The following is a 14,750-nucleotide window of genomic DNA, read 5'->3' on the forward strand; positions in this document are numbered from 1 at the left end:
GCCTGACCCAGATTAAAAGAGACACATTAAAAAAAAATTGCTATTTATTTTTGTCAGGGTCTTACTAAGGCTCTGGCTGGCAGCTTGCAGGCTGGAACAGGTCAGCACACGCCCCAAGCCCAGTCTGCCACTGAATCCATGAACTGACTGGGCTTTCTGTAGTTTATAGCACTGCAGTGAGCCACAATTCCCTCCCCCAGAATGGGTCAGGCATGAGAATGCTCTTATTTAATTGCTCAAGGGAAATATTGACACTTTTAATTCATTTTCATTTCCTTTCTTGTCAATACTTCTCCTTTCTTTACTACCCCTTTTGTGTGTGCTTGCAAATCTTCCTTTCAGGAAAACCACTGCAAAGACTCTTATTTCTCCCCTAATATATATATATATATATGTATATTTAATTCCTTTTCCCTTATTGCCCTTGAACACAAACATGAGTCTGCTCCTTAAACAAACAATTCTTATGACAGCTGTTGAAAGCAACCAGTCTGTAAAAGCCTCCCCTTGCTCAGATGGAAAGTTAAAATTTGGAGATAAAAGAAAAATCTTCTTGTGATCATATCCTTCCCTCCAGAGTTATCTGGCTAACTGAGAAAAAGAATTAAATAAAGTTTTCTTATTTGCTTGTGCTAAATTCTGACAATCTAATCCTTCAGCTGTGTGACACTGAACTAATGAGGCATCATGGACAGTGCATTCCTTTGTTTGTTTGTTCCAACCTTGGTTACAAGAATGGGCAGGGCCCTGAGAAAAACACTGCACTTATCCAGGACAGAAATTTCTGGCTGCACACACAGACATGGGACCATACATCACATGCTGCTGACCAGAGATCTGACCTTATCCCTGCATCCAACTTCTTCTCAGTCAAGTGATAAAAACAGCATCAGATCTATAAAAAACTGTATTTTAATTGGCATTGCTGTCTGAAAATGACATTTTGAAAACGAATGCCAGGTGAGTTTTCAAATTTTTTCTAGCAGCTGTCACAGTAGTTCTAGTTTTATTTCCTGGTTTATTTTCTTTACATGTTCAAATGGGAGGGCCAGCTTTGGTAAATGTTGTAAATTTTGTCATGAAACACAAACACTGACATGCTGCCTCTGCTCCTCACTCATTGCTGGGATGTGATTTTTTATTTGTTGTAAGACAGGTAAATTCAGTATATTTAAAAGCTGTGTAATTATAACTATGTGGGGTTGTTGAAAGCCAATGCCAGGCTTACAGAAGTGCTTTAAATTTGCAATACTCTGCTCCAAATACTCCTACACCCACTGAGTGTGTGCTAGCCTTCAAAAGAGAAGCAGAGTTTGTCCAGGCAGCTGGCAGAGAGATATTACAAGATTAATAGAAACACTATTCACCTTTTACAGTGCTGAAAGAGAAGCCAGACCAGGAGGAAAGAATTACCTTCCATTTCAGTTACAAATATTTACATTTCATTTCTGAACACTGCGCCAGACCCCATGAATAAGCACAAAGCCTCACCCAGAGTGTGACACAGTCACAGACACAAAGATATCGACGTGCAACAGCAGCTTGGCCCTAATTCCACGCAAACCATCATTCAGGTAAGCAAATGAGAATCCGTGTAGGTGAATTCTGCTATTATATGCCACCATAACAAGGCAGTATAATTCGATTTCTGTCATTTTTAGGCCATTATTATAGCATCAAATATCTGCCTTTGGCTTTATTGGATAACAGAGATAAGGATGGTGTGTCTTACAATTATTTATGGGAGTGGATAGAGCTGTCTTTATGGGAATGGTGACACGTCCTGCTGAAAGCATGCACTGTGTGAAATGTGAACTTGCAATTCTTTCATGTAGATTTTAGACAGAATTTAAGCTCTAAAATATGAATTACACATTGAGGGAATAGTTAAATTATATCCATTTATGGAAATGTGGTAACTGGACCAGGAAAAAGATCTTTATAATTGGTGCAGCCACACCAAAGCATTTTGTTGAGCATAGAACAAAATCTTTCTCTTAATCTGGGCTTTGTTGAACCATATCAAACCTTTTGTTTTAATGGAGTTCAATTTTAAGACTAAAAAAGTCTTTAAGTTATTTCACATGCATGTCTATGAAATATGAAAGTGGCCCTTGAGATTCCCTCCAGAATATATTTATTTATACAAATATGAATTATTTGCACCAAAATATAAGTAGTTCCTCTGGCCTATCATTAAACTTGAATAGATAATTTATGCTTCAATACAATTCTATATATGAAAATTAGAATTATTTAAATTTTTGTGTGTATGAAGATATAAACGACAACATTTAAAGGAAGTTATCTTAAAATTCAAAGATTCTGAACACTTTAAGGTGAGTCTGCCAAGAGAAAGTTGAGAATCATGGCATTGGAACTCATACAGGATATATGAAACAATTACCAGGTAGAGAATCCACCAAAAATAAATCTCTCAAATTAACAATTATCTTTAATAAGACTTGCCAAGATTGCAAAAATATTTTTATTACTAGAAAAAGAGATGTAATTTTCCATGGAACCATTTTCCTTGTAAATGTGGTATATAATAAACTCACAAATGCATCATCCGAGCCATTTCAGGGATTAGCTTTGATGTCATTAATTCATAAAGACTTCAAAGGCACCACCTATCAGGACAAAATTCTATTTTTCACCTTTGTGCTGCTGGGTATTTTGCTTTTCCTCCTCTAAATATCTAATCCACAGGCCCATTTAATTAATAGGCACACGTACAACACAATAAAGAACAGATAGCTGCAAGTAATCCTGATTTCTCACATTATTCATATTGATGCACATCAGGAATAAAATTCCTCTCTTGGATTATTTACCTCTTTACCAAAACTAAAATGCTTCTTTCTTAAAGGAGTGTGATTAATTTCTGACCTTTATAGACCTCATTCCGTTATGATTATGCAAAAAAAGTCTTTTGAGTCACATTCTAGTGATTAACTGGGTATTTTTGGATTTTGCTTTATCATATTAAGACCTGTACATGTGTACATTATTTTAATTAGAAAACTAATAATTGCATATAAACTCTTTTAAATGTCCTGCTCCTATATCCCTCTGAGATTATTCTATAAGAATTACAGAGAAAATGAGATAGAATTGGCATAAGTGTGGTATGTAGGTCAATAACTAGAACATTTATGCCACTAAAAAAAACATCCGAACCTCCTCAGGTATCAGTGCAGAGACTTCAGACTCAGTTTAATGTGTAGCTGAATGGGCCAAATCCTAAATCCATGATCCCTGAAGCCAAAAGAGAACCACAGATTCACAGGAACATTTAAGTTCATGATGATCAATCCAACCTTCAACCAAAAACCCCCAGGTCCAACAAACCAGTCCATGGAGTGCCACAGCTCCTCCTCCTTTCCAACCTTCCGGGGATGGGGACTCCATCCCTCCCTGGGCAGCCTCTTCCAAGGTTTCACCACTCTTCCAGTGAAGAAATTTTTCATTTTTCCTGCTGTCCTACCTGAGGCTGTTTCTCCCATCCCATCCCATCCCATCCCTGTATCCCATCCCATCCCATCCCATCCCATCCCATCCCATCCCATCCCATCCCATCCCATCCCATCCCATCCCATCCCATCCCATCCCATCCCATCCCATCCCTGTTGCCTGGGAAGAGAGTCTGACCCTCATCACACTGTCCGGGGGCTGTACAGAGCAATCAGGCCTCTTCTTCTCCAGATTAAACACTCCTAAGATCAAAACTCCAAGAATTTGATTCATTCCCTCCCCTCTTGAATCTCAGAGTGTCCTAAAAGTGAAGTTGTTGGAGGTGCTGCTGTGCTGAGCCCCAGCTCTGGGGCACACAGAGAGAATTTGGGGTCTCAGGGTATCCCAGCTGCCTAGCACCACAATCTGTCAGACACCCAGCAAGCCTGGCTTGTGAAGCTCCAGCCCAGTGAAGCTGAGCTTTGGGGGTGCTGTTCCACTGGCAAAGCAGAGCCTGTTCTGGAGGGGTCTGTCTGGCACAGCAGTGACACACTGAGCTCTGCTTTAATCAGCCCTGTGACAGCAGGACACGTCTCTGTTAAAGAACAGCCAACACCAAACACTTCAAAGCACTTCTCCTTTCTTTTTTTATACCCACTCCCTCACCCTGATAGCTAATCCAACTTAAAATATGTGGTTTGCAAATACAAACCTGATTTGTGACCTACCCAGATTAAAGAAGAGCCTTTGTTCTTCGTGCAGAATGTCTCACACACCAAAGGATAATTATGAGAGGTACAACCCCTAAAATCATCACTGTGACAAAACAGCCAACCTGCAATGGAAAGATTCCAATGGAAATGTAAATAGTCAATGTAGAGAACACTGCCAAAACCCTCCCCTCAGATTTATTTCAATTGCCTTGTTGATGAAAATATAACTTTGATAACCAAAAATATTTCTGTGCTATGATGTCCCAGTAAACAAAACCATCTTGGAGACACAGGGAGATCTTTAGGGCAATGTTTCTAGATTCTCTTACAGTTTAATATATGAAGCAGGTCTGTATAAATTTAAGGAAATTATGATATGTCTGTGAAATGTAACAAATTAGATCAAAGACCCTAAAGTTATCAAAGCTTGAGCTGAAGAGGCCACAAGAAGGAATGGAGGGACGGAGGAGAAGTTCAAACTACAGAATGGTACAAGAACACTCAGATATACCCACCCTGTGGTGTTTTTGGAATCACAGCTGTCCTTTCTCACCCAGCGTCCCATTTATCACTCATGTTCATTTTTAAAGCTGAATGTTGAACAGGCTAAAGCAGGACAAGAAGAGACCCAAACAAATATCTTGGTGTCACCACTGCAAACACAACAGCGTGGAATTACAGCTTCTTTGGCATCCCATGTCCTGGATCTCACACAGGAGCTGTAAAACAGGGGAATACAGCAGAAGGCCACGAGAAAACTGCTGCACAGATCCCATCTGAGAGAAACTTGGCTCAGTCAGAGAACTTGACTGAAAAGCTCAAGGCTGCCAGACCTACCCCAGTCAATTAGAGCTGCTCAGTGCCCTCCACCCCAAGCTGGCCCAGCCTGTGGTTTCTGCAAAGCTGTGACTGCACTTTCACCACATCTGCCCAGAGCCAGAGTCCCCAGGAGTCGGAGTCCTCTCTTGGAGATGAGAGAATTGTTCATTAAATCTGTAGCACTTCCCATACACCTTCAGCTCCTTGAACATGGAGAGCTGTTAAGTGGCTTAAACATTCCTAAAAGTGCATGTAGAGTAAGTTGAATTAAGCTATGTGTGTCACTAATTAAAATCATTGAGACTTGAGTGGGCCTTAAGGGCAAAAATCTGTTCCTTTTAAAAGGAACACACATAAATACTCTGGGAACATTTATGTATAATTATTATAGCCTTCAGGACTCTGGCCTGAAAGTATCAGAGTGACTGCATTCCTGATGGCAAAGTTTATTAGCACTGTTTATTTTTATTTTCATACAGTTATTACATGAATGCCTGGAAGTGACACTAGCACGGAAGATCTGTTAATAGTACATCCTATAGAAACACTTGGATTATTTTTGCTCATCTTATTTCTTGTAAGGTAATTTTTAAATCTGAAAACATGATAGTTGAAGTAATTTTAGTCCCTTATTCAAAGAAGAGGCAAGAATTGCATTTTTGTCAGCAGTTAGGAGCCAGCCCAAATCCAACTGTGTGTGCAGAGCTTTGTAACCTCCACAAAACTGTTAAAAAAAAAAAAAGGAAAATAACTTGGACCTCGATTTTTCCATCATGATGCTTCTGGGAAACTGCTGATTGCTCCCTCTTGCTACAAGTCTGGCATAAACCTGGATCTAAGTCAAGATCTAAGTCTAAACCTGGATCAAGACACTTGACCTGCTCTGTGCCCTGCTCCCAGTGGTAACCAATATTTTCTGTGCTGCTGTCAGGCAGTTTGGTGGCACACTGGTGATGCTGCTGTAACTAATAGATATTAAAAACACACAGTTACCACACATTTATAGCTAAACACATAAATGTGTGTTTTAATGGCCTATTACTTTGTGTAGAGGACTATTTAACGACCCTGGGATAAGGATGTATGCATGGCTAGGTTGTTTTAAAAAGGCTTTATGTTCTTGGCAAGCCAGATCTCAAAAGCTAGTGAAGGAATTCAGAAGATGTAGAAAAGGTTTCCAAAGAATCCAGCAAAAAATGAGGAGAGCAGGGGCTTGAAGGGGCAATCTGAGATTAATACCAGAAACCTCAGCTGAACAAACACAGAGCATTGATGATCAATCACTGATCAATAATGAAAGCAGGGTAGAACCAGATACAGAACATGTCCAGAGCTCTGAAATACATTCTGCAGCTGCTGGTGACTTTAGCCATCTTCACCTGTGCCAGGCTCCAGTTAAATTAACCATTAATGTGCCTTTCTGCAGAGCAGGGTAAGAAAGACTGATTCCTTTGATAGCCTGCAATATTACAAAGTAAGTATTTATTATCACAGAAAGGAAATAAAAATCTTGGCCTGTGTTATCAGAATCCTCCATCCTGGAAGCTGGGAATTCTCATACAAGAATATATTTATTTCCTTGTCACGTTTCCAAAACATACTTTACACTTACCATCAGGAGAAATGAATCATCATTCTTCTGACCTTTGGAAAGTAGATTACAGACCTGTGATCAAATCTCATTAGAATTACATATCCACAAAGGCATTTCAGCACATCCAAAAATCAGGGTAAAGCATTCTTAAACTATTTTGGTTTTGCTCTGCAAAGAGGTTTAACCATGACTAAGAGGAATTCTGTAGCTATCCTTTCATTAGCTTTGAGACTTGCCATTCATGTGCAGGAACTCTTAGGGATCAACATGTATTTTTAAAGATAAGACAAGATGAAGACTTTTATCTTTAAAGACTGGGTAAAGAGGCTAAAGACTGAGAAAAAGGCACAAAAGCATCTCATTCAGAAATGAAGTTCCATTTTAAATTAATGAAATCATTAAAAATCGCTAATGAGGGAGCTGATAATCACACAAGGGCTGGCTGAACATTGGCCTGGGGTCTGTGGAGGGAGAACATTAATGACAGCAGGCAGAGCTGGCTGGGATGTGAGTGACACCAGGCTTAGGTAGAGCTGTGCACACCTGCACCAAGGATGGAGCTGGACTCTGCTGGAGCTAGGACAGGAAATATCAATATCCTCTGTGTTAAATATCAATGTGCACAGTATAAGCTGAATTTGCAGCTTGTCTCATTTTCCTGGCTGTGCTTGCAGCCCCATTTCCCCAGGAGAGGATCTCCTGCACCCCAGGGCTCTGTCCCCTGACCCCCAGCTGCACCTGCCCTGCTCTCTGCTAATAGATTTTAATTTTCCTCACAAACCTTTAAAAAGTAGTCTTTATTTTACGTTTGTGGTATAAAATTGATGCCTGATGTGAAATTTTCCTTAATGAATATTTGCTGGAGTTGGACATCTGCCTGTTTGCAGAAAATTTTTAAACCCCCAGCCAATCATTACTGCAGCTCCCCTGTCTTACAGGCAGCTCATATTTAATCTGTATGTTCTGTAAATGCAAAGCATGCTATATTTAGTGTTCAAACTGCAGCATTAGTAAACTGAGCCCTCATTTATGTGTGCATGTGGGTGAATTGGGTGTCTCACAAAGGATTCAAACAGATGCTTTAGCTTTAATGATATTTCTAATCATCTCACTTATGCCCCAAGGATATTTTCTTATGCTTTATTCTCCTGTCATAATTTCTACTCATTACAGTAAAGTGTTATTTTAAATCTGTTTTTTATATTTGAACTTGCTTCAGCATCAGCTCCTTAACAACTTCATTTTTTTTTTTTAAACACAAACTTTCCCTGTGCTGTCTAATTATAGGCACTGTCCTCAAAGGCATAGGCAGCACAGATAAAAACAATCACACAATTCAGTGGTGACTTGTAGTCTTTAGTGGTGTCATCAGTGCTGATTATTGTGCATTTTCCTAAGAGAGGAAGTCAGGAAAAAGTCAGCTGAAGGCCAAGGCCAGGCTGGACAGGGCTTGGAGCAGCCTGGGACAGGGAAAATTGTGGGACGGGATGGGCTTTAAAGGTTCTCTCCAATCCAAACCTTCCTATGATTCCATGTTTTCATTTTTAACTCCAAAGTCCACATTTTCCCCCTAGAAACTGCAGCCTTATAATCCTGGCTATTAAAGCAGCTCATGCTTAAAGTTCACATTTAAATTCAGATTTTACGAAACATAAATAAATATATTAGTACCTTTATAGCAAGTAAGTATGGTATCAATTGTTTTATTCCATGCAAGTCGGGTTTCTGAAAGAAAATTTTCTTTTTTCTGTGTGTATGGATGTGCCACTTGTGGGAGAGTCAAGGAAACCTTTCTTGGACTGTTTTTAGAAAGGACTAAAAAAGAGGAAAATATTCTGATTTCTGGTGAAAGTTGGATCCAGGAAAAGTAGCTGGGAATGTCAGAATTCCCTCCCTATGAAAGCTCATCTTACAGTCATGAAACAATGACTTGGTGAGGATTTGTGAGAAAACAAGATGAGGGGAAAAGGGGGAGGGAGGAACTGTAAGTGTGGAAAGGAACCACGTGCAGGGGAAGAAATCTGCCTTGGTGTGAGTATTGGTTCCCAGAAAAAAACTATATTTATCTGTTAGGAAAAAGGAAACATAAAGCCATGGTAAAATGTATTTCCTTGCATAGGAACATAGAAATAAAGCTGCACAAAACTGCCCTGCAAATTACAGGCCTTAAATTGGCCAGGCTCTCACAGAAGTCAAACTGTAATTAAAATCTTGATCCATTATTTTGTGTGGACATTGATTCAGAGTAAGCAAAAAGCCAAGTTTTCTGATTAAAAACTTTAAATTTCTTTGAAAAAAATAATGATAAAAAAACTCTGGCAGAAGTAATTGGCAAAGTAAATTTGAGAAGCAAAATTTGTCATTTTCATTAGCTAAAAAAATTAATTAGGAGTAGGTATTGATTATCCAAAAGTAATAAAAAACCCTGAAAAAACCCAAATACTCCTACTAATTTGCAATCTGAAATTAATCACCCATAACCATATGTCTGCTTTTGAAAAGCATCTGACAGATTAAGTTTGGTGGAATTAAAGACTAAGGAATGCTTCCTAAATCATATTTTCAGTAATTGTATTTGAAAGGCACATTTGTATCCCATCAATAAACAGCAGCAATGGTATGGGACAAAATTAGAACTGATTAATTAATCTGAAATAGAAAAATTCTGGCTTTGAAGTTCTAGAAAATTATGTCAGTGTACATGTTGATACTTTAAAAATAGTGTTAGAAGCAAAAAAAAATTCTGTCAAAATAGATGAGGGTCCATTTAAAACAGTTGTTTACTTTATGGGTTTTCTATTCACAGAGGAGTCTAAACAGGTAAAATTTTTTACCTGTCAACAGGTGGCTCTGCCCAGGTGCATGTTTCTGGCCATTTTTAGCTTTTTTAGAAGTTGATTTAAAAAAATGGAATTAGGGGAAATTTTGTTTTCCTTCTATTTTCTCAAAGCCTTTTCCAACTGGTTTAATCAAAAGTTCTCCATTTATCTTATGCCCTAATGCTTTTGTTAAGCGAATTTTTTGGTGTGCCTTCAAATCCAGTATTTACCCTTTCTTTATTTCCTACTTTTGCAGGCACAATTTGCTGAGATGAACACTGCACACATGCAGATTCCTGTTAAATAAAAACAAACATTTCATTTGGCAACAGACTATGTTTCAACTAAATACATTTAATTTGCATCTACAGAGAATTTAATTTTATTTATCAAAGATTAGGCTCCAATCTGCCTAAATGTTGGTATTGGACCTAACACAAACACTTTCTCTCTGAAATGTGGCAAATCCAGCCCTGTGACTCTCCTGCCACACTGAACTTTGGGAGAGGAAAACTCTCCTATGGTGGTGAATTTTTTGTCCTTGGGACACCCAAACCTGTGAATAATAATGTTGATGCTTTGAAAGCCTCCTGCAGATATTTTCTAAATTTCCAGTTGCATACTGGCTGTAAAATTGTCATTTAGAAGTTGATTTATTTTAATTAAGAGCATAAGTGATCCTGTGTCTCTTGAGATTTGCTGGAGTGACTCATGCACTCATATTTATCTTATTACCTGGGGATTTAATATAATATTGAATCAAATTTTTCTTCCTGCTGAAGGTTTCTGCATCAGAAATCGACTGATTTAATGATTAGAGTACTTAAAGAAAGGGTAATACTTTATTTTCTGTTTTAACCAGCTATGAAGACTTGCAGAAGGTGTTCACATTTATTATGTTATGATTTATATAATCTGTATTTTTTCCCCTCATAGCTGAGCACGAATGGATGAGCATCTTGATTTCAGACTTTATTTGAAAATGACTCCAAGCATCTTAAAACTTATTCAGCCAAATTAATCTCTTTATGTAATGGGTAATTTGTCACTATTCATGAAAACCCTAAAGAGCAATACTCTATAATTTGTACAGTAGAGGTCTCTGGTTGTCTTAAATTACAGGCAACTGTATCAGCAAGAGAGTGAATTCCCAACTTTCACAAGACACTAAACATTCCAGTGTTTTTAGGAGGAAATCATTGCCCACATGTATCACTCAAAATTGCACTTAAATTTTGGGGCAGCACGACTTGCACTGTTTAAGGACAAGCCATAATATTATAAATACCTTGCAAAATAGCAAAATACTTGCTATGATTGCTTTATACTTCTAATATCTCAAAATTCTACTTAGCTAATTTCATCATTCTAAAGAATAAAATTTGCCATCTGCTAGAAATGGAAGCCTAAATAGAAAAGTTTAAAACAAACTGCATTCTGTAACAATTCTGTGTTGTGGAAATTCTAGCAGAAATATCTTTTATCTTTCTTTATATTTCCTTTTCCTGGTGTGGTTCATGTGGTACATAATGGGCTCATTATGTACATGAAGCAGCATCATAGCATTGCTAAAATATCATTAAAATTTATATTATTTATTCCACTCTAAAGAGGCAAGAGTATCCCTGTGGAGCCCTCTGAGTTGTTTATTATAATAATGCTGTGTATTTGCAGGTATGCAACAAGGAAATCTCTTACATGGAGAAAGATTAAAGAAGAAATTATCAGAACATTTTAGAGGTTACCCTCAAAGCTGAAACTCTTCTGTGACCACAACTTCCCATTGTGCTGAAATTCCTCTGAACTGGGGAGATCTTCTACAGGAATGATGTTCTTTGGAAAAACAACAACAACAACAACAACAACAACAACAAAAAAAAAACCAAAAAAAACCACAAAAGTTTGGTGTTTCTCTCTTAAAAACCACCCCTGAATCCCACATGATGAGAACAGAAAACTCTGCATAAAGGGTTCAGCTTTCCTTGCAGAAGAAATATCAGCCCCATTTTGACTTGGAATCAACTTGAGTTTTTATCTCAAGGCATTTTAGGTATTCTCCTGCTAATTGTACATCTGCTGCCTGCAGAAAATAAATAGGGAGTCTCAAGGAAGCATTTAACCATCCAATTAATACAATGGTTAGACAATGAAAATCAAATTATTGGCAAAAATTAGCTTGTTATGTTCTAATAAGGCAAAAAGCAAAAATATTCTGCCCTGTAGAGGCAGCTCCTCCTCATCACGACTCTTGAAGATGTTACAGAAGGAAAACAAAAAGCCAAATGCAAAATCTTTGTGACATGGAAAGCAAAACCAAAGGTTTAGATACAGAAAGACTTAACATCTTTAATCACTCATTTTTATTTTGCAAGACAAACCAGACATAATTTGAAATGGCTCAGTGAGCTGTAAAAAATTGACAGTAGATGTATGTGAGAAGACTGAAGAAGCAATTATCTGAGACTAATTTGAGTTTATCAGGCAGAAATTAGACTTTTATGGGTAAAGTTAGAGTTTTGTATTAAAAATGATGCATTAAAATATATAAAATTTCAAGGGTAATAGAGTTAAAACTTCCTTGGCAAATAACTGATTTTCTGTCTGCACAGCTCCTGCCTGCTCAACAGTTTTTATTCAAGTAGGAAACATTCTAAAATAACAGATAATAAAAAAGACAGTAATACATAAAAAGGAGGGGAAAATCTCTCTTTGGCTTTGTCCCTAACTTCTGCACCATTAGGGATGCCAAACGATTGTTGTCAGCTCCTGAAGAGGCTGGACAGAGTTCACATCAGAGATGCAGCTCTTGTAAATCAGTTTTTGGAAAAGGTGCATTAACATCAATGCACTTTGTCTTTCAGTGACCCCACAGAAGACTTGACAAAGCAGTTTGGAGGTTTTTCTACATTTTAAAAAGTGAATAGATGCTACACCAGGGCACAAGTCTAATTATTCTATGCAATCACATCAAAGATTCTCCTCTTACATGTTAAAAGCATTAAGAAAAATGAATTTTATTGCTGAGGTTGTAGGAGTTCTCCTGTTTCCCTAGAAGGTATCAATCCTGCAAGATTTCATGCAGTACTTATATTAAGTGACCAAACTCTTGTTTATGGAATTTTTCAATAAAATAAGGAGCTGTTTAGAGTACATTCACATCCAACATGAAATAATATTTCTCAGGATGCAAAATGGACATCCTGAAGGGTGGGAAATGGAAATGAAAGGCAAAACTTTGATCCTGTGAATAAACTATTGAATAACTGCCTTATTAATCACTTTTTTTAGTATTCAATGCACTGTGTGGGGTGTAAAGCATTCCAATAAACACTAGACTGAACTTATTTGTACAGGTAGGTTTAATTCTGGTGTTTCCTCAGTTGTCAGTCATCAGCCTTGCTGTCTCTTTCATCATCATTTACCTGGGAACTATATACATAATGACTCCTATAATTATATTTTTCCTACAATAATTCTGAATGCTTCTGAGAGATTGTTTATTGCAGGAGGTAAGGACCAGAATCTTTCAGTAGGATCATTATGAAATCTTTTGTCTCGAAAAACTGTCTTCATTGCACAATTTAATTTACTTGATTAGATGCAAAAGACAATTGAAAAAAGGAAACAAGAAGTCAAACATAAGGAGTTTCACTAAATGCAGTAAAATTTAGATTACTGGCAGGAATTCTTTCATTTCAAAGATTCATATCTTAATGAGCCTTGGAGAAGCCTTAATTGTGTCTCTAGTGAAGAACAATAGTTCTCCAGCCCATAATTGCAGATTTGGTAGATAACTGAACCTTTTCTCTTCCCAGAACCCTGTCAGTGAAAAATATTGGTGCAATTGGTGAGCACACTTTGCAAACATGGGCAAACTTCTGGGATCTGATAATAATAGCAAGTTCCGATGACTGGAACAACTAGAAAAATAGCAAAATTAATTCTTGTATTTCAGTAGTCCACGTATTCCAGGGAAGATTCCCACATCCAGTGATTCAGTTCAACTGGAAAATTGCATTGGGATTGGATTTACTGAATAGACTCAATACCCTGAAAAGTTTGTGAAGGACATTTCATGAGCCAATTTTTTTGCCAAATAAATAATATTTTACCACATCTGTACTTCACAACTTCAAGATTTTCCTCTGATTAGATGGTCTAAATTCTTTGTCAGGTCGATTCCTTTAAAACTTTACTGATAATATTGTTGTGGAAGAGGAAAGGTCGAGGTTTGTCACCTCTAAATCAGAGGTTGTGTTTGAAATGACAGCATAAATACCACAAGGATATGTTCCTAAACACAATTTATAGCTAACTGCCTTTGGGAAGAGGGGAGGAGACTAAGATAACGGAGGAGAAATTCTTGCAAAAATGAATTTTGTGCATGCAAGTGTTTTTAATAACCCAGATGTTTTGATAGCACTGCCCTCCACAAATGGTGGCAAGTGCTTCTCCTGAGACGTTCACGTAACTGAGAATGGAGTTTATCTCCAGCCCCTGAAATTCTGAGCACATTGCTGCAAACAGGCTAAAGGAGGGGCTCTTTTCCTAATGCCTGTCCTTGATCATTCCCACATTTGTCCCTAAAGGCACTTTCCATTTTTTTAGCCGAGCCTAATTCATTTTTTTTTTAATTAAAATGATAATATTCCATCCATATTCCTTTGAGAAGAGCTTAGCCTTTACATTACCATTATGTGCTATCTTACATGTCTTTACATGATAATGATTTTGCTGTTACTCAATAACTATGCTAATTTCAAACACAGGAGGTGAGATTATCTCCCTCCCAACACTTCCTTTCATGCCATTCCACCCTGACACACGCAGCCCTTCTTCCCCTCTACATAAACATCATTACCAGGGCTTCCCACTATCACAGCCCCCCATAATCTGTTGGTTTTTTCGTGCATAACACTGATCCTTGTCGTCCCTAAGTCTGTGCTACAGCGAGATAATCAGGAGCTCGTGGTGGAATCATTACATTCCTGTGTTAGTCTCAATTTACATCGAGCCAGCTCTGCAGCTGCAAATCCCACACTTGGCTACACCTCAGCAATTACATTTACAGGTCATAGACTGTTTCATTCTTTTCATTTTTCAGACTCTCGTGAACAAATAAATAAATAGATAAATATTTCAGTATCTGTCCAAGCGAGGAAAGTACAAGCATTTAAGATTCTGTAACTACAAAGAGCTTTGTTATTTTAGAATTTATTGCTGTATGAGAGGGGATGTGACCAGCCCATACCAATGTCTCCAAGGGTGCCAGAGGATGGTGCCAGGCTCTGTTCAGTGGTGCCAGGGACGGGATGAGGAGCAGTGCCACTAAACTAGAACACAACAAGC

At 37.9% G+C, this 14,750-nt stretch overlaps 1 long non-coding RNA gene across 1 annotated transcript; it reads left to right on the forward strand.

Moving 5' to 3' along the window:
• The first annotated feature begins 791 nt into the window (after positions 1-791).
• On the forward strand, positions 792-11,250 carry LOC117003103. Its single transcript, XR_004419457.1, has 3 exons — positions 792-960; positions 1,465-1,574; positions 11,076-11,250. It is a non-coding gene; the product is annotated as an uncharacterized LOC117003103 (long non-coding RNA).
• The last annotated feature ends 3,500 nt before the right edge of the window (positions 11,251-14,750 follow it).

The sequence above is a fragment of the Catharus ustulatus genome, chromosome 14 (genome assembly GCF_009819885.2).
Source record: "Catharus ustulatus isolate bCatUst1 chromosome 14, bCatUst1.pri.v2, whole genome shotgun sequence".
NCBI classification, from domain to species: Eukaryota; Metazoa; Chordata; class Aves; order Passeriformes; family Turdidae; genus Catharus; species Catharus ustulatus.